This window comes from Oryza sativa, chromosome 4 (assembly GCF_034140825.1).
Source record: "Oryza sativa Japonica Group chromosome 4, ASM3414082v1".
Taxonomy (NCBI): domain Eukaryota; kingdom Viridiplantae; phylum Streptophyta; class Magnoliopsida; order Poales; family Poaceae; genus Oryza; species Oryza sativa.
In genome coordinates this window covers 1,992,811-2,014,209 of record NC_089038.1, presented here as the reverse complement: position 1 = coordinate 2,014,209, position 21,399 = coordinate 1,992,811, and the positions used below count along the sequence as shown (strand labels likewise).

General features: G+C 45.6%; 1 pseudogene; it reads right to left on the bottom strand.

Moving 5' to 3' along the window:
• LOC136356042 (uncharacterized) overlaps nt 1-19,574 on the bottom strand; it is a 53,053-nt pseudogene extending 33,479 nt beyond the window's left edge.
• Nucleotides 19,575-21,399: the final 1,825 nt, after the last annotated feature.

Here is a 21,399-nt window from a genome sequence, read left to right as displayed (position 1 = left end):
TTGATTACCTTATTCCTTGATACCTTGGGTTATTACAATTTGACTAGTTGAGCTTTATTTATATTGGTTCAACTAGATATTAGATACAATTGCTTAGCCCTGCTTAGAAACATTAGTACACTTATGGGATAACTAATGACTCACTATTATTTCATGATGGCTTATTGATAGTTCACGATGGTCAATCGTGATTAGTTAATTAATTAATGTGCCAACTAAAACCTGATAATGGTGGGTTGTGGGCACATGGTTTTGATGGTCGTGCTCATGACAATTAAGGACCGGTTCACGAGTTTCGGTTGTGAAACATTTATCGTGCCAACCACAAGCCAGCATGGGCAACGGCTTTATCTTTTGTATAGCATGGTTCATTGCGGGGCACCAGACTGAGAAGTGGCGGAGATAAGCCCACGGGGGTCGCTGGGGAGTCCATGCCTTGTTTATAAGGGGGTGATTATGATCCAGGAAGGTGCGCTGCAGTGGATTGTGTTATGCGAGGGGTATTGTCACAACTCCTTTCCGAGATACCGTGGTGGTATTGAGGCACATGGTGACATGATGTGGGGTTGTGTCTTGTGGGTACAGTGGTACACCTCTGGCCAGAGTAAAACTATTCGAATAGCCGTGCCCGCGGTTATGGGCGGGTCTAACAATGTCTTTCGTGATTAGTCTCACACCTCTCATCATTGTAAAAGATGCTTAAACTGGTAATAATTTGATTAGCTCCTGGTTTGGAATGGTACATTCCTGGTTTGGAGATAGAACTGTGCAGCCGGGGTGGTTGTTCAGAATGGTTGGGCCTATACAACAGGGTATGTTGTATAGCGTTGGATTAATATTGTTTAATTACTTAACTGTTTTATCAAATTCTCAAATGTTTGCTAAATGCTGCTTTTGCAAATACAACCATATTATGCCATCCTTTGTTATCCTGTGCACTTGCATATTTGCTGCGTGGCTTGCTGAGTATGTCATATACTCACCTTGCAATCATTCATCAGAAGAAGAGTTCTACAATGAGGCTGATGGTGTGGAGGATTAGGTGTAGCCTTGGTCAAGCTACCTGTGGAGTGGAGCCGTCTGCGCCGTTTATTTAATTTCCGCTGCTTAGAACTTTATTGATTGAGAGGAACTATCTACCTCTGTAATGACATTTTATTCGCTTATTAATTAGAGTATTATTTGTACTCTATTATCAATTTGTTATTGTGTGCCTCGGCTGATTCCTGGACGAGGGTTCACACACATGTAAGCGTTTGGAATTTTGGATAGAAATTCCGGGCGTGACACCATTCCATAGTGTCCAGGTGATATGAACATCCCAAAGTCTAGAGTTGTAAAATCACCTAATGTTACCTAATTAAACAGCGAAGCATCTACCTAAAATCATACTAGTGGTACCATGAGTAGAGTGTCCACTAGTTGGGGTTTTGTTTAATCTAGGGTGAACAAGGTAATAATAACAATAACAATAATAATAAGGTCATAACAAAGGTAAATAGGCATGGCTAGATAAAACAGTGATAACGCGGGAATTTAAATAAAGCGATAATGCAATAATTTAAAGCAACATAATTTTATAAACTGGGATTCAATATGTTCAAGGATGATGTGACTTGCCTTGCTCGCTTTCCCAAACGTCAGCTTCAACTTCCACGAAGAGCGGATCTTCCGAAGCTGCAGCGTCTACACGACCAACGGAAAAGAAAAGGCTTTTACTCTAATAAACTCCATATAACAAGTAGAAACAAAGCACAAAAATGGGTTCTTGACTTCTTAAGGAAAAATTAGAGACTTGAACGGTCCAATTCCGAGTTCAAATGGCCAAGTTATGGCCATTTGAAGGTTATATGCTCTTTAAATGAATATTTGCGAATTTCTTCATTTAAATTTTAATTTAAAATGGATTTATTGCGTCAGCCGAGGGGAGAGGGCGCGCGGACCGGGTCCACGGGAGTGGGGCCCACGCGGCAGCCTCACGGTCCACGGTGGACCGGGCGCACCCGGCTCACACCGGCCGGCGCCGTGGGTCCCATGCGTCAGCCGCACCCGAGGGCGCGGGCGGCTGACGGCCGGGCCCCACATGGCAACCGCGGGACGCGCCCGAAGGCGGCCACGCCGGCACAGCCGACGGGAGGCGGCGCACCCGCGCCCCGATGGTCGCCGCCGGCGACCACCGGCGCGGCGGAGCGGCGCCCGAGAGAGGGGAGGGAAGGGGGAAGCGAATCGGCGGTCCACGGCTCACCCCGGGTCGACGGCGACGACGGGAACGGCGACCGGAGCGGAGGAAGGCGGCGGCGCGGCACGGGTCGACGGGGACGGCGGCGTTCCGGCGGTCGGCGACCGAAACGGAGAGGTGGACGAGGTCGGCGAGGTTGCGGCGAACCCGAAGAAGGCGACGCCGAAACGGGAGAAGGTCCGGGGCGACGACGGCGGCGGACCGGAGCTCGGCGGCGACGGCGGAGAGAGAGAGCGACGGCGCGAGCTCGATTCCGGCGGGGAGAGAGAGCGACGAGTGGCGGAAACGGCGGAGGGAGGCACGGGGAGCGTTTATATAGGGTTGGGAGTGAGAGAGGGCGGTCGGATGAGGGGGAAACGGCCGCGGAAGATCCGGCCGCCATTGATGCGCCGGCGAGGTTTAGGGGAAAAGATCCCGAACGAATCCGATGGAGAGAGAGAGGGAAAAGTGGGGGGAAAGAGGGAGGGAATCACGGGGAATATTTCCCCCCTCTTGATTGCACGTGGGGCGGACGGGAGCGGCGGGATTTGCGGCGGCGGCGGCGCTAGGGCACGGGCGAGGCGGCGGGAGCGGCGGGAGGTAGGGGATGACGGGTGGGCCCCACCCGTCAGCGAGGGTGGCGGGCGGGCCCGCCCGTCAGCGGCACGCGCGCGGGGAGGAGGCCGGATGGGCCGCGGGGGAGAGGAGAGAGAGGGAGGGAGGTGGGCCGAGCCGGCCCAAGAGGGGGGGAAAAGACTTTTTAGGGTTTTTCTTTTTATAAAACCTTTTTAACTTTGTTTATTTCTTCTTAATTATTATTTGTGCTCTGAAAATTCCACTAAAATTTATTTACGCATTTTAGGCTTTTAGGAAATATACAAAAATCCTCCAAGCCTTATTTGACTTTTAACTTTGCACATTTTAATTGTTGGAGGCTTTCACACGGATTTTAATTATTCTAGGCATAATTTAGAGGATGTATTTTAGGGTCGTTTTGGGACGCGACAAACCTACCCCCCTTAAACGGAATCTCGACCCCGAGATTCGGAAGAACTGGCGAAGAGATCGGGATGGGCTGCCTTCAGCTCGTCTTCACGCTCCCAAGTAGCTTCTTCCTCGGCGTGGTTGCTCCATTGGACCTTGCAAAAACGGATTACCCGGTTCCTGGTCCTGCGCTCCATGGTGTCCAGGATTTTCACTGGCCTCTCCACGTAGGTCAAGTCTTCGCGAACTTCAATTTGCTCTGAGTCGGCCTGCTCGGATGGCACTCGAAGACATTTCTTGAGTTGTGACACATGGAACACATCGTGCCCGTTGCCCAAGGAGGCGGGCAGCTCCAACTGGTAAGCGACTTCTTCGCGCCGAGCAATGATACGGAAAGGACCCACGAACCGAGGTGCGAGCTTCCCTTTTGTCTGAAACCTGTGCACACTCGCAATGGCGTGACCCGAAGGTACACAAAATCGTCCACTGCGAATTCCAGGTTACGGCGACGGTTATCTGCATAACTTTTCTGCCGGGACTGTGCCACCTTTAGATTATCCCGAATGGTTCTGACCTTCGCTTCAGCTTCTCTCAGGATATCAGTCCCGAACACTTGACTTTCCCCAACTTGGTCCCACAATAGCGGTGTCCGGCATTTGCGCCCATACAACGCTTCATAAGGTGCCATTTGTATACTGGCTTGGTAGCTGTTATTGTAGGAGAACTCGGCATAGGGGAGACTCTTATCCCAGGTCTTCCCGAAATCTAGGACACATGCGCGAAGCATATCTTCTAGGATCTGATTTAGACGCTCGGTCTGTCCATCTGTCTGCGGGTGATACGCGGTGCTGAAATTTAATCTGGTACCCAGCTCTTCTTGGAGCTTCTTCCAAAAGTGAGAGGTGAATTGGCTTCCCCTATCAGATACGATTTTCTTGGGAACGCCATGGAGACTCACGATCCTAGCGAAGTAGAGCTCGGCTAGTTTGTTCCCTCCATAGGTGGTCTTCACAGGAATAAATCGAGCTACCTTGGTTAATCGATCCACAACTACCCATATAGAATCATATCCACCTTGGGTTTTTGGAAGTCCGGTGATGAAATCCATCCCAATTTCATCCCATTTCCATTCTGGTACTTGGAGAGGTTGGAGAAGTCCGGCCGGTCGTTGGTGCTCTGCCTTGACACGCTGGCACACATCACAAAGGGCCACGAACTCTGCAATTTCCCGCTTCATACTAACCCACCAGTATTTCTCCTTCAAGTCTAAGTACATCTTCGTACTGCCAGGGTGGATGGAATAAGGACTTTCATGAGCTTCCTGAAGTATCAGCTGTTTATGTTCTCTGACATCCGGAACGCATACCCGATTTCCGTTCCATAGGGTTCCATGTTCATCCTCTGTGAAACCCGCAGCTTTACCCTGTTTCATATTTTTGAGGAGTCCACGCATGTCCGGGTCGTTCTTCTGAGCCTCGCGGATTTGATCGAGCAAGGTGGGCTTGGCTTCCAACGCAGCCAAGAATCCACGACTCACTACGCTCAGATTCAGGGCTTCCATCTGTTGGTTAAGTTCGGGTGGAAAGCCACGGACGTTAAGAGTGTTGCAATGGCTCTTTCGACTTAGAGCGTCAGCGACCACGTTGGCCTTACCAGGATGATAGTGAATTCCCACATCGTAATCCTTGATGAGTTCTAACCATCTCCTTTGCCGAAGATTCAGGTCCGACTGAGTGAAGATGTATTTCAAACTCTTATGATCAGTATATATTTCACAGCGATTCCCAATGAGATAATGCCGCCAGATTTTTAGAGCATGAACCACCGCGGCTAACTCCAAATCATGGGTAGGGTAGTTGCCTTCATGAGGCCGTAGCTGGCGGGAGGCATAGGCCACCACATGACCGTCCTGCATGAGCACGCACCCCAATCCTTGGCGCGAAGCGTCACAATACACCATGAAGTCCTTGCGAGTATCCGGCAAGATTAACACTGGCGAGGAAACCAGCTTTTCTTTGAGAGTTTGGAACGCCTTCTCGCATTGCGGGCTCCACACAAATTTCTCTTCTTTCTTCAACAACTGTGTCATGGGTCGAGCGATTTTGGAGAAGTTCTCGATAAACCTCCGGTAGTATCCTGCCAAACCTAAGAAACTGCGAATTTGAGTGACTGTCTTGGGTTGCTTCCAATCAGTGACGGCGGTCACTGTTTTGGGGTCCACAGCAACTCCTTTAGCAGATATCACGTGCCCTAAGAATTTGACTTCGGACAACCAGAACTCACACTTGCTAAGTTTGGCATACAATTGATGTTCCCGCAACTTTCCCAACACCAGACGGAGATGGTGCTGATGGTCTTCCTCTGATTGTGAGTATACCAGAATGTCATCAATGAAAACCACAACAAACTTATCCAAGTATTCCATGAACACTTTGTTCATTAAGTTCATGAAGAAGGCAGGAGCATTGGTTAAACCGAATGACATCACCGTGAATTCATACAGTCCGTATCGCGTGGTGAATGCGGTCTTAGGAATATCTTCTTCACGAATACGTAATTGGTGATATCCGGAACGAAGATCAATCTTGGAGAATACAGTGGCACCTTTAAGCTGATCGAACAGATCATCGATCCGGGGAAGAGGGTACTTGTTTTTTATGGTGACTTCATTGAGAGCTCTGTAGTCAACGCACATCCTCTTCGTCTTGTCTTTCTTCTCCACAAAAATCACAGGAGCACCCCAGGGGGAAGTACTCGGACGTATATACCCCTTTTCTTTCAACTCTTCCAACTGTTTCTTAACTTCAGCCAGTTCATTTGCTGCCATACGGTAGGGTCGCTTGTATAGAGGAGTGGTTCCTGGAGCAAGATCTATCCGGAACTCAATCTCTCGCTTGGGCGGCATACCGGGTAGTTCTTCCGGAAACACGTCTCCGAACTCTCTGACGATGGGGATTTCTGACAGTCCTATCTGATGAAGTTCTGAACTACTGACAGAGGTTGGGGGTGCAAAGAAAACAACCGGTTGTTCTGGCCCTGGGTACAGAGTGACAGTGCGTCTCGCGCAATCCACTACTCCTTGGAATTGAGCCAACCAATTCATCCCAAGGATCACATCCAAGCTCTTGGTGTCTAGCAGAATCAGATCCGAGGGAAAAGGAATCCCCTGAATTTCTATAGGGACGGCAGGACTATAATACTTTGCTGTCATAACCCCTCCAGGGGTGGTGATGAGCAGAGGGTTCCTAAGCCTTTCTACCCCCAACTGATTTCTCCCCACGAATGGCACAGATATAAACGAGTGGGAAGCTCCAGAGTCGAACAAAATGGTAGCAGGGATGGAATGAATGAGGAACGTACCAACGATGACGTCTGGAGTTGTCAGCACGTCCTCGGCTGTCACGTGGTTCACACGACCCCGAATGACATCCTTACCACCGTTGTTGGAGCGGGGAGGCGCTTGGCCTTGCTGACGCCTCAGCTTTGGGCATTTATCCGCAAAGTGCCCCGGCTCGAAGCAGTTGAAGCACAGACGCTGCGGACCTTGAGCGTCCCTGCGGCTTTGACCAGGCTGCACAGTTGGCATAGGAGGACGGGGCGCACGAGTCCCTTGTTGACTCTGCTGCTGCTGCGGCTGTGGGACGCGCACCACGAATTGAGGTCGAGGCGCGGAGCGTGGTTGCTGCTGCTGTTGTTCCTGCTGCGAGGAGGATCCCCCTGGATAGGGATTGGTGTAGCGGACCCTTTGGTTAGCACCCTGTTGGTTGCGGAAATTCGCCAAGCGGCGCTTGTGTGACTCCAGTTCCTTGTGCTTGTCTTCCAAGCGGATGCTCTTGTCCACCAGACGTTGGAAATCCGGATAGTCCCCGGAGACTAGACGGACGGACAGCTCAGGATCCATTCCCGCCAAGAACTTCTCCTGCTTTTCCTCATCTTCCCGTACATCCTCCGGGGCGTACCGGGCCAGGTTGTTGAACTCATGCAAATACTCCATCACAGAGCGGTTGCCTTGCTTCAACTCTCGGAATTCCCTTTTCTTAAGGGCCACGACTCCGGCGGGCACATGGGTTCTCCGGAAAGCAGCGGTGAAGCGGGCCCAAGTAATAGGCTGCCCCTCTGGCTGCGTAGCCTGGAAATGGTCCCACCATAGAGATGCGGGCCCCTGCAGCTGGTGGGCGGCGAAGATGACTTTCTCCTCATCGCTGCACTGCACAGTGTCTAGCTTTTTCCCCACGGCATGCAACCAATCCAACGCATCCACGGGGTTGTTGGAGCTAGAGAAGGTAGGTGGACGGATGCGGAGGAACTCGGCGAGTTTAGAGTGTTGTGGGGGTGGTGGTGGAGCATTCTGTTGTGGCGGATTTTGGAGGTGGTGGAGGAAAGCAGTCATCATGTTGGCCTGCTGGGCGAGGATTTGAGTGAGAATGGCGTTGGTGTCTGGTGGTGGTGGTGGAGGCGGAGGAGGAGGTGGAGGTGGGCTGCCCTGGTGGTTGTGGTTGCTGCCTTCAGATTGGTTGCCCTCACCGGTGGCAGCACTTCTCCTGGTCGTCACCATCTGAAAACCCCACCCAAAACCAGCAAACAGAGAGAGCTGACAATTAAAGCTAACCATCCACGACTACCATAATTCTTGAATTTATTACTGCTATTAAATTGGTTCATTAAAGTTCAAGTTGCTTAAGCAAATAAAATAAAGACAGGCTCCGACACAGTTACACCACACACCGGCATAACCATGCCCCACACAACTCCAACAAGAAGACAAACGAGAAAGAACACACGCGCAAGCCTACTAACTGCTCGTCTACCGCTGCGACGGGCCAGGACGGAAGGTGAGCAACAGCGCATCCTCCATGCTACCAACGCCGGAGGCTTCCCCCTCCTGGGGAACCACGGGCGCAGGCTCGGCACGAGGGGTCTCCACGAAGCAAGTCCACGCCAGGGACTGACGAACAAGCTCGGGCCTGGAGGTGCTCTTGCGGGCGGTGATCTTCTGGCTGCGGCAGACGCGGCGACACTTGGGGCGACAGACCTCTCCCTGGGTGATCTTGAGCTGATGCAGCTGCGCCTCCACTGCGTCTAGGTCCTTCTTCAGCTGCAGATTCTCCTGACGCAGCTCCAGGATCTTCATGTTGTTCTCGACCATCCCACGACGCACCATCTGATGGAAGTCGATACGAGCCGCATCGTACGCCTCCACCATGCGCGCCAGGTGCATGATGGTAGCGTCATCCTCCGAGCTAGCATCCCGGAAGGTGGCGAAGTCGCGGGCTCCTCCGCGACGAGGGTGGTAGCGGTAGGGCGAGTGCTGCAACTCGTCCGGGTAGCCCTGGTGAAGAGTGCCGATGGCGAGGAGAGCGGCGCTCTGGCAAGCGGCGGGGAAAGAATCTCCACCCGCGGTGACTGCCAACGAAGTCCGCTCGGGAGAGCCAGTGAGGATCACTGCAGTAACCTCCCAAGCAGCATGGGGCTCTGCATCGTCACCCTCCTGCTCCGGGAGCGGCCTGCCCTGGTAGTCCACTCCATGCGGATACCCCAGGACAACGCACATGCCCCGCAGCTCCAAGACGAAACCAGTCATGTCCAGACCACGACGGCTGACGCTGCCGGCCATCTACAAACAAAAACAAAAAGAAAAGCAACATTTTAAAGGTCATATTTTGGCGATAAATGAAGCAGCAGGACAGAGAGAGACTAGAGGATTTTCACAAATAAGAAGGGATTTTTATTTTGAAAATATTGCTAAGGCTTGGGATCTAAGGCTCGTCCTAGGGTCAAGGGGGCTCTGATACCAACTTGTCACGACCGGAAATAACCCAACGGGTGTTCCTTACGTGCGTGCATTAATCCTTGTCCCAGGAGGCAAGGTACACCAAAAGTTGATACAATTCAGAGTTTAACAAGCGGAAGCGTAAATAGTTAATTTATTACATGGGCAGCAAAGGCCCAGCACACACAAAGACAAACGAGAAACAGCGGAAGACTAGGGCGATGACCACAGGCGCTTGACGGCAGGCACGAGCTAGACACCAAAGCCTTCATCTTCCAGGGGCTCCTCTTCTGGGTTTGGGAAAAATTGAGCAAGACTAAGTACAACCACCGTACTCAACAAGATACACCCACAAGTGCAGAATAAATGCAAGGGAGTACAAAGGAGTTATACTATAAAGGGTTAGGGTTGCAGTAAATAGCATTTAAAGATATTTAGTTGCTCAAAACTATTTAGTAAACACGATTCTAGAACTATACAATATTATTTATCAAGGCCGTGAACCCACACGAACCTGCCTTAACCCAAGGCCTACGATGATTCAGACCGAACTGGCAACCCGACCCTGGGTCCCAGCTCGTCCCAAGCCAACCCAGGCCAACCATTCCACCTTTTAGTTGTTAAGCAGGTTTTAAGAATTAAAACACTAACTTGGGTACATTGCTCGGCTTGCCCATAACCGAGGGCGCGGCTATTCGAATAGATTATACTCTGATCAGAGGTGTACATCTTTACCCACAAGACACATCTTCCTCACGTGTAACCACGTGCCACATACCACCACGGTATACAGACGGAAGACGTGACATAGTTTCCAACCCATCCTAGCCATAGACAAGAGTACCGACCCAATCCCACCTACGGCCGGAACCCCCAGGACAGGCAGGCAGGACTGAGCCCCTAGCAGCAGGACACCGGCCCTGTGCCATGACATCTCGACTACCGGGCCGCAGCTCGTGTAGCCTTCATTTGTCCTAGAGATGTCCATCGACCCCCGACTTCTTCCATCTCCATCCGTGTACTTTTGTTTATAACCAGACTGAGCCACAAACTAAGCCTTACCCACTAGACATGTGGAAGTACGGTAGTGCTTTGCAACAGAGGCCCGAAGACCGGTCCTTATATGGCCGAGGTGCTACTATCAAAACCATGCACCCCGAGCCCAGCCTAAAACCATTTTGGGGATTTTGAATAGAAGGAGCGGTGTGAAGCCAATTCCACAATAACCAAACCATTCCATAGTGTCCAGGTGATATGAACATCCCAAAGTCTAGAGTTGTAAAATCACCTAATGTTACCTAATTAAACAGCGAAGCATCTACCTAAAATCATACTAGTGGTACCATGAGTAGAGTGTCCACTAGTTGGGGTTTTGTTTAATCTAAGGTGAACAAGGTAATAATAACAATAACAATAATAATAAGGTCATAACAAAGGTAAATAGGCATGGCTAGATAAAACAGTGATAACGCGGGAATTTAAATAAAGCGATAATGCAATAATTTAAAGCAACATAATTTTATAAACTGGGATTCAATATGTTCAAGGATGATGTGACTTGCCTTGCTCGCTTTTCCAAACGTCGGCTTCAACTTCCACGAAGAGCGGATCTTCCGAAGCTGCAGCGTCTACACGACCAACGGAAAAGAAAAGGCTTTTACTCTAATAAACTCCATATAACAAGCAGAAACAAAGCACAAAAATGGGTTCTTGACTTCTTAAGGAAAAATTAGAGACTTGAACGGTCCAATTCCGAGTTCAAATGGCCAAGTTATGGCCATTTGAAGGTTATATGCTCTTTAAATGAATATTTGCGAATTTCTTCATTTAAATTTTAATTTAAAATGGATTTATTGCGTCAGCCGAGGGGAGAGGGCGCGCGGACCGGGTCCACGGGAGTGGGGCCACGGTGGACCGGGCGCACCCGGCTCACACCGGCCGGCGCCGTGGGTCCCATGCGTCAGCCACACCCGAGGGCGCGGGCGGCTGACGGCCGGGCCCCACATGGCAGCCGCGGGACGCGCCCGAAGGCGGCGCACCCGCGCCCCGATGGTCGCCGCCGGCGACCACCGGCGCGGCGGAGCGGCGCCCGAGAGAGGGGAGGGAAGGGGGAAGCGAATCGGCGGTCCACGGCTCACCCCGGGTCGACGGCGACGACGGGAACGGCGACCGGAGCGGAGGAAGGCGGCGGCGCGGCACGGGTCGACGGGGACGGCGGCGTTCCGGCGGTCGGCGACCGAAACGGAGAGGTGGACGAGGTCGGCGAGGTTGCGGCGAACCCGAAGAAGGCGACGCCGAAACGGGAGAAGGTCCGGGGCGACGACGGCGGCGGACCGGAGCTCGGCGGCGACGGCGGAGAGAGAGAGCGACGGCGCGAGCTCGATTCCGGCGGGGAGAGAGAGCGACGAGTGGCGGAAACGGCGGAGGGAGGCACGGGGAGCGTTTATATAGGGTTGGGAGTGAGAGAGGGCGGTCGGATGAGGGGGAAACGGCCGCTCATTTCTTCTTTATTCATTGTACAGTATGCAATTCCACGAAGCTGATAGAACTGGAGCAAAGGTTGGATACGTCGATCCAACAAGAATATGCAAAACACAACACACCGTAGAGCTGAGAGAAGACTGCGAGCAATTGGTTGGCAAGACCCCGGAAGAAAAGGAAGAATATGTGAAGACATTGCACAAGAGGAAGAAGCTAGAAGTAGCAACATACTTGGCAATAGCAATGTTGGCGCACGCCGACAAAGATGTCTTAATGGTCCCCTACCAGTTCACGTAAGCTCTCTCTTCTTTTTGTTTAATTAATTTATCTTCTTCGGAATTTTCTGTCTCCAATAAGCCTATCTTATATGTAGAGACCACTACATATTATTCCTTGTATATCCGAAAGACCAATTGATCATATCATTGGACCCCGCACACTATGACAAGGAGACATTTATGGAATTCCTCACTATTTTGAATTTGTAAGTGATAAACATTTCATTACTATAAATTGTTTAGGTCGATCACCAGTCTTCTAACTACTAATAAAACAATTGTTTCCTTCAAACAGAGCACACAAGTACTACCGCAAAAGAGGTGGACCAGTACATATTCCATCCCAGAAGAAGTTATCCGTCAGGACTGGCTGGCCGGTACTATCAAATTTATACCAATACAACTAATTATCGAACAGTACATATATACTAAATATATCTACTGAGATCGGTCCCCATAATTATATCGCAGTGCTACAAACAACCACCAGGAACCAACTTGTGTGGTTATTACGTGTGCGAGATGCTCAGAGTAAATGGAAGGTACAAAACAACCAGTAACCGAGCAGGTCATCGAACTCTTCTCTACAAAGAAACCCATCTCGCACACACTTCTCACTGAGTACCATTTTATTTTCCTTTCTGTGTGCAGATCCCCGAAATCCCATATATTGCACAACGATTCAACGACACTACTATCTTGAACGTGGCCGCTGACCTCTGCCGATTCATCCTTCGTGATGTCTGCAACGCAAGAGGTCTCTTCTACGACAACCAGAGTGAACTCACAATGGACGACAAATTTAAACCTCTCAGAGAGTGGGAGAAAGAACATATGCAATAACATGTACACTACTTATACATATGCAATAACATGATGAAAAAACTGTGCCACTTGCTATTATATATTCGTATGTAAATTACGATTGAATTAATGGTTATGTATTACATGTTTGTTACTGCGGCACTTGTCTTATCTTATATGCTTACTACTCCGAAATACGATAATAAATCCCTCAATAATTTAATATTAATTACGAGACACATCTCACCAAAATGCTAGAATAAATATTATTTTAGCTATTCGGAAATTGAATTTCGCATGCGGTCTACTTAAGACGCCCGCATGCGAAAATAGATCTTCGCATGCGATCTTCTTAGGTCAACCGCATGGGAAAATATATCTTCGCATACGGCTGCGACATGCGGGCCGGCCAACCGCATGTGAAGATCGATTCCGCCCGTATGCAAAAACGCTTTCTGTAGTAGTGAACGTTGAAGGCGGGAGGAGCGGCGCGGGCGGGGGAGGCGGCAGCCCCCCCGATGGACGCGGTGGGCGTGCCGAGCCGGCCGACAACGACGTGACCACACGGGAGTTGGGAGGCATCTGCGTCAAGCATTCTCCTGCTGGTTGCCGAGGCAATCGGCAAGAGACGACAGATGAGGACTGACTGGACTGCGACTAGCAAGCGGTAGCAACAGGCAGTGCATGTGTGTACTAACATCAAGCGGCAAGCCAACAAGCAAAGGGCTGACTGACAGAGCAATGCTGCAGATAGGCACGCATCGTCTCCTCGCCGGACGGTGGGGCGGCCGCGGATGGTCCAGGTACGACGACCCTCCCCACCCATTCGCACGGACGGAGCGCGGCCGCGGAGGAGGGGGACGCGAGGGGCGGGAGCCTCGCTGGCCCTCGAGCGCCCCCCGCCGCCGGCGCTCCAGCTCCCGTCCCTGCAGACATGCGAAGGGGAGAGAAGAGATGTCGGATATAATCTTGACTTAATTAGTTGCTGCACATTATGTGTATGTGCAGATGTACGTGGTCACTGAGTCAGTCACGTAGTTAGCCATTACTTGATGATTGCACGCAGATGAGCTAGTGATTAGTTACTGCATGTGCGTGTATTAGTGGGAGTTAGTTGGGTTGTTAGTCGTGTGAGCTGCTTACATATCCATGCAGTGCATGCTGAAGTTAGTGCCTAGAGAATAGGTCGTGCATGAGTGGAGTTGGTAGCTCTTTTGTGTACATAAGTACTAGATAAATGAATGAAAATATGTGGCATGGTTGCCGAGAAAGCAAGATGTAGTTTATGTGTCCACCTCTGTTCTTCCTCCCTACTTGTAATATTCTTGTGTGCGTGTGTCTACCAAAGAGAATTTACGTGTTTGTGATTAACACCTAGAGAGTGAGAGGAGATATTCCTAACAAGAGAGAGGAGGGAGAGAGAGAGGGAGGAGGATGAAGAGGAGAGAGGATAATATGTGGGCCCCACATGTCAGTGGGTTCACAAATTTGCTTTGAATGATAAATAGGTCCCACACATATTTTTTAATTCTAATGATACCTAAGCGCCACATCAACGCCACGTGGACAGAAGATCGAGTCAATACTGCCACATAGGTGCCACGTTAGTAAAACCGCCCTCCAAAACCGCCGAGGGAGTCAAATTGCACCGGTTTTAAGAGTTGGGGGTCGAGATATCCGGTTTTGTGGTTTAGGGTCACAGATTAGATTTCGATCACTTTTGAGAGTCACGAAGTGAACTTATTCCACATCGGAATCAGTTGGGCCTACCAGACAAAAATGGGCCTCCATATCACACCTAAAGAGAGGGGTTGCTCAATATATAATCCAACGCTTGGTATTAGCTGGTCTGAGCTGATCCAACGACGCCAATTAACTGATGACGTGGATGAATAAGAGGGCAGCAAATTAGTATTAACTGCAGTAAGTGTGGATTAATCGTATAGATATATAGGATTTTTGCTATGCTGACTGCAGTTCTCACGACGACCACGGTTGTTGTCATCATTGTGAGGATGAGGCCACGATTGTTACGATGATGTCAGCAACCGTTGTCCTCATTACTCCTTTGGTTCTCGCGCTTTTCCCTCCATCCATTGAGGTGTTGACATAAGTCTATCAGCTTCATCGTTTGGCCTAAACAGTCAAAGAATAAACCAAAATTTAAATTTTTAAACTTAATTTTGAAATTGATTTTGAAATGCTTTTAACGTAATTTTTGTTAATGTTGGCTTTTAAGTCGCTACGAATAAATCTACAGAAGTTTTACTTATAAATTAATTTTAATTTTCTAATAAGCCATTTTGGATAAAATGGGCAATTGATGGGAGCCTACATCATTATTGGGGGGAGGAGAATTGCGTGTTCTCCATCATCGAGGCATAGATTGATCTTGATTGTGGTTCTGACTTCATTATTTTGGCCTTCTGCACCGTCTTGGTTCCTTGCGGGAGATTGGTGATTTGCTGAATGTCATCCCTCTCTTTGTTGATTGTTCACAGTTTTAAATGTAGTATCGAGGTTGGCTGTCATAGACTTCATATGTTCCAACCAAGCTGTTGCATCTGGATTGGTCGTTGCATTGTTGGGGATTTGGTCCAGCAATCCATGTACATAGGTCAAATGCTCGGCCGGTGTTAGAGCAGGGTTTGTTGGAGGAGTATGTTGTGAGAAGCTAACGTATTCACCTTCCTCATGGGATGCTCTTGCTCCAGCACTGGTTGCCGCTTCCCCTTGATTAGGATCATTAACCTTGTGTTCCGAGTTGGCCCCCTCATCTTTTCGCTTATGCTTATACTTATCAGCCAAAATTTAAATTTTCAACCTTAAATTTGGAGTTGATTTTAGGATTTTATTCATTGTAGTTTAGTTTTCAGCATTTGAGCCTTTGCTTTTATATCGTCAAGAACACGTATATAAAAGTTTTATGCACAAATTATTTTTCATTTGTAATTATGTTGTTTTGCTTTTTCCTCCAATATGCCTAATGATGGGGTTGTAAAATAGCCCCATATTGCATATTCAGGCATATAAACTATCACAAATGAAAATTTTATCAATTAGAAAGTTGTTTATCTCATTGAGCTATATAACTTTGATATACGTCATGTCTCTATCTGAGATCATTTAAAAAATTCAAAAAAAAATTCCAAAATAGATCTCATCATTTGTAACGCTTATTTGAACATGTAAACAATCTCAAATAAAAATATTGAGGTCTACAACTTTGATATAGGGCCTATCTCCATTCAAGTCTGTCTGAAAAATTTAAAATTTATTTTTCAAAATAGATCCCATCACTTAGTGCATATTCAGACATCTAAACGATCTCAAATAAAAATATTATCAATTATAAAATTAACTCTACAACTTTTACATAAAGTCTGTCTATTCGACTACATACACATTTTTTTAATACACATTTTTTTATCAAATTTTATAAAAAAAGGTTGTGATTTAAATATATTCCCTCATGTGTGAGGGTTCGTAACTGCCACTCATCATAGATCATAGATATGTGTGATGTGTCGTAGTTACGAGCTATTACGATGACGGGTCATAAATATCTTTGATGGGTCATAAGCAGGGCTTCCCTTACTGCCGTAACCACTCTTACCGTGGGGGTACGGTAATGGTTACCGGCGGTAGGGTTTGATGAATTTTAACCAAATTCAAAATTTCCAAAACAAATCGAAAAAAACATGGATGTAGTTCTTGATTTGTAGTGGCGGATGGTAAAGAAATTTGATGAAAAAGAGTAATATAAAATAACATTTGATGGTAAAACCGAGAGTACATTAGAAAATGGTAAAAAAATAATGCAATGGACCTTTAAGTTGCACTGTTTATCCAGCAAATTAAGGCCCAATAGTGGAGAAAATATATATAGGGTGGCTGGGTGCTACATATGGACATCATTATGATTTGAAATGTGAGGTTGTTGAATTGACGTTGTTGACTTATTATGCTATGAATTGTTGAATTGCTTCGAAGTCCATAACATAGTAAAGGACATGCTGAATTTTTGTATTTGCATCCAAAAGTTAGGTTTGCAAGTATCATATGTATTCTTTTAATTATCCTCAATTTTTACACATATTTATGTTTTTTTCCATTTTTTTTAGCATTGGTCTGTTCAGCTACACAACTCACGGTTACCGTGTCAAACCGTGCGGTAACCACGATCAAACCGTGAAACCGCTATTTTTTGAATTCAAATGTTTGCTGACGAAATTCCCATGGTTTAGGCGGTTACCACGTGGCTATCGTGGTAACCGCCTTACCGTGGGGATGTAATAACCCCCCTCCAAACGGTAAGAGAAACCATCACAGATAGAAGTGGAAACGAGCCAAGCCGAGCCTGGCTTGGCTCGTGAAAGCTTGGTACAAGGGAAGCTTGGCTTGGCTTGGCTCGCTACAAGCAACGAGCTAAAACTGCAGCTTGGCTTGGCTTGATAATGGGCTCGAACCAGCTCGAGCTGGCTCGCGAGCCTGGCATCAAGTAAATCTCAAGCAGGTCTAAGAGAAATCGAGCAACATAATACCATATAGAATGCGTAATAAAGTTATATTTTTCTTTAATATATCATCACAACACATAAATAGATAATATGACAATCAAAGTTATCATTTTCAACCAATAAATAGTTCAAAAATGTGCAATTTTTTTGTATATGACCTATTCTATTGAGTCAAAAGAGCTCACGAGCGGCTCGTGAGCCAGCTCGGGCTTGGCTTGTTTCGGAAACGAGCTAGGAAGCAGTCTTGGGCTTGGCTTGTTTGGCTTTCGAGCCGAGCCGACCTATGCGAGCCTGAACCAAGCTTGAGCCGAGCTCACAAGGCCAAACTTTTTGTCCACCCCTAATTACAGATGGCCTGTCAAGGATGACCGAATTTGTAGCAGTGATGGTGGCACACCATCTATATTTATATTTATGGGGTAGTCTGCGTTGCAGAGATTGGGACATCAATCTTTTGCATATAATTACAGCTTTAAAACCATCTATAACCTATTGGAACTTATATATTCAAATTCAATAGCTATTCGACCAATAACAACTTCTCTCTTCGTCCCAAAATATAACACTTTTACGATTTAGAATTTGTCACAAAATATAATTACGTATCCACCAATATTTTCTTCTTGATCAATCACAACCCTCCACCATTTAATTTTCCCATTTACCTTCACTTCTCATCCAATCACAACATTCCCCTATTTAATTCTACCTATTTTCTTAATAACCGTGTTCACTTATATTCTGGAACTGATGTAGTATTGTTTTCTACAACTTTGTTAACTTTATGAAATATTCAAAACCAAAGGTTTTATGAAGTAATTCTTTTTTTCGGCTGGAATAAGAAAGGACAGATACCAATACTTTAATTTGTTAACTTTATATAAGCCGAATGGTAATCTTTTTTCTGCGCAACTTTTGCCAAAGCTGAATGAGAATCTCGTCTTTGTAAAAGGCTTTTTTTTGGGCTTGATAAAGGGTGCCAACTTAGGCAGCACAACGTCAATCAAAAGAAAAGGAAAAAGGGAAAAGAGTGGAGGCTGTGGAGCTAGCGAAGAACTGGAGCTGTGGAGATGCACTGATGCACTGGTCGTTCTTTGTTGTCTGTGCAAAGTTGAAAAAACTCACCGGTAGGCCCTCCAAGTTTGATTTTACCATAATACCATTTTTTTCTTGCGCGAGGAAATATCAGTTTGCCTTTGACCAAATGAATTAGTGGATCCGAAGATGTTGACATGAACTCTCTCTCTCTCTCTCTCAAGTGGTTAACCATGCATGCAACCATTTTTTTAAATCTTTTATAATTTAACTGAAAAATCGTTCAGTAACCAATTGTTAAAACAAACAATCTAGCCATTCACTGAAGGTAACATGGTAAGCTATTGACTGTAAATATTTATGTAATGTCGAAAATAACTTGCCATGTGACATAGCAAAAATATAATTTTCAAAATACAAAAAAAAAATCACATGCGACCCAATCAAATACTCCTATCAGTGATAATTGACCCCGCAAGCCATCTAGGGTCAATTCTAGTACAATTCCACGTAGATTTCCTCCCACCCTAAGAAAAGTTGTCACTTTGTTCTTTAAAAAGACCAACTCGCGTGACTTTCTTCTTTCTGCGCTGTAAAGATAATAGAATGAAACATTCCGGCTTTTGCTCAAGAGAGCTACAGTTAATTATTACAAGGTAGTACACTTAAAAGAAAAAAATAACGCAAACACACCAACCAAAAATAAAGGAAACCAAACATGACAAGGATAATATTATTCTAACCTGTTGGTGAATCTCCATCCATGGTTGGCAAAAAGTTGCATAACCGTCGTCTCAAACTTACGACATGCAACAATCAGGAATTCTTCATCTTCATTACACTTTTGTAGTTGTGCCCACAACCGGAGCCAATATGTTGCCCTAAAAATTACCTGCATATAGGAAATAGATGATGATTTATCAAAAACCCTATCATTCCTACACAACCACAGTGCACAACATAAGGCAGAAGCACCAACAAATATCAGTTTACTCTTTTTCATGTCAACCCCCCGAAGCCATCTATCAAAAATATGAGATATGGTACTAGGAAGGTATAATCCAAAAGAAAACTGAACTGCTCTCCAAATAAATTTTGCATAATGACAATCCATAAACAAATGTTGAATAGTCTCATTTTTCATATAAAAACAACATCTCAAGCTGCCATTCCAATTTCGTCTTGCTAGGTTATCCTTGGTTAAAACAACTCCCTTAAGCAAGTACCACATAAAGAACTTAATCTTTAGCAACATCTTAAAGCTTCCAAATAAACTTATTTCTATCAATGTAACCATTATTAATTAAAGCTAAGTACATTGATTTAACCGAAAACTGACCATTTTGATGATAATTTCATCTAAAATAATCAGAAGAATTATTTAACTGGAAATGAACAATAGAAGCACACAACTCATGCCAAAGTGTTAGATTCTGACCAACTAAAGCTCTCCTAAAGAAAACATTAAGCGGAATAGAGGCCATAACACTAGCAATAGAAGCATTCCTCCTTCTGACAATAGCATATAAAGATGAATACTTATCTCTAAAGGCCATATTACCTAGCCATTTATCTTCCCAAAATCTTGTTTCTTCCCCATTATTCACAATCCAGGAACCCATACTTAAGAAAGTGTTTTTCACTTTCATGAGTCCTGACAAAAAATGGGAGTCACCTTGTTTCCTATCAACTTGGGTTATAGACTTATTATAAAGATACTTTCTCTTCAATAAATCTTGCCAAACACCATTCTTATTAATTAACTTATATAACCACTTACTCAACTGACATTTATTTTGAATCTCTAAATTATGAACCCCCAAACCACCTTGATCTTTGGGTTGACAAATAATATCCCATCTAGCTAGCCTATACATTTTCTTATGATCATCCCCTTGCCAAAAGAAACGTGATCTATAATAATCAATCTTTTGAAGAACCCCTTTCGGTATCTCAAAGAAAGATATCATAAACATAGCTAAACTTGAAAGGACAGAATTGATCAAAACCAGTCTACCTCCAACAGACATGTGTTTACCTTTCCAACTACTAAGTTTTTTCTCAATTCTTTGTTCAATAACTTTCCAATCCTTATTACCCAGTTTCCTAAAATGCATTGGAATGTCAAGGTATTTAACAGGAAAAGACCCTAACTTACAACCAAAGATACTAGAATATTGATCATAGCACTCCTTAGCCTGACCAAAACAAAACAACTCACTTTTGTGAAAATTAATTTTCACTCCAGATAATTTTTCAAACACAGATAAGATCAATTTTAGATTCTTTGCTTGTTGTAAATCATGCTCCAAGAAAATGATGGTATCATCTGCATATTGCAAAATAGACAAACCATCATCCACTAAATGAGGAATTACCCCATTAATAGAGCCATTATCTTTAGCCCTTTTAATAAGTAAAGCTAGCATATCAGCTACTATATTAAAGAGAATTGGAGATAGAGGATCCTCTTGTCTAAGGCCTTTATAAGTTTAAAAATTGTCACCAATTTGATCATTAACTTTAATACCAACATGTCCCCCTTGAATAAAAGAGGCTATCCACTCACACCATTTAAGAGAGAAGCCCTTCATTCTCAAAGTCTGTTGTACAAAAAAACCATTTAACCTTATCATAAGCTTTCTCAAAATCAATCTTAAAAATTATGCACTCATGTTTTTACGATGTAATTCATGTAAGGTCTCATGCAAAATAACCACACCTTCCATAATGTTTCTCCCAGGAATAAAAGCAGTTTGGGTAGGACTAATTACCTTTTGGGCCACACTCATTACTCTATTTGTGGCAACTTTGGTAAAAATCTTAAAACTAACATTAAGTAGACAAATGGGCCTATATTGTTAAATTTTTATGGCCTCTACACACTTAGGTAAAAGAATAATAGTACCAAAGTTAAGCGAGAATAAATGTAAAGTACCATTATGAAACTCCTTAAAAAGGTTTATTAAATCAAATTTTATAACATCTTAGAAAACTTGATAAAATTCAGCAGGAAACCCATCAAGACCTGGTGCTTTGTTATGTTCCATCTGGAAAATAGCCTCCTTAATCTCCTCTTCAGTAAATTCCTTGTGTTAGAGCCTCATTCTCCAAAAGAGAAACTTGAGGAATGTCAGTAAATTTACTCTCATCAAACTGAAGAGGAGAATCATCTGGAGGACCAAAAAGACCCTTATAATAAGTGGTAATATGCGATTTCAAATTTTCATCACCATTTATTAATTGGTCACCATCTTGTAGTTCAAAAATTCTAGTTTTCCTATGTTTTCCATTTGCAACCAAGTGAAA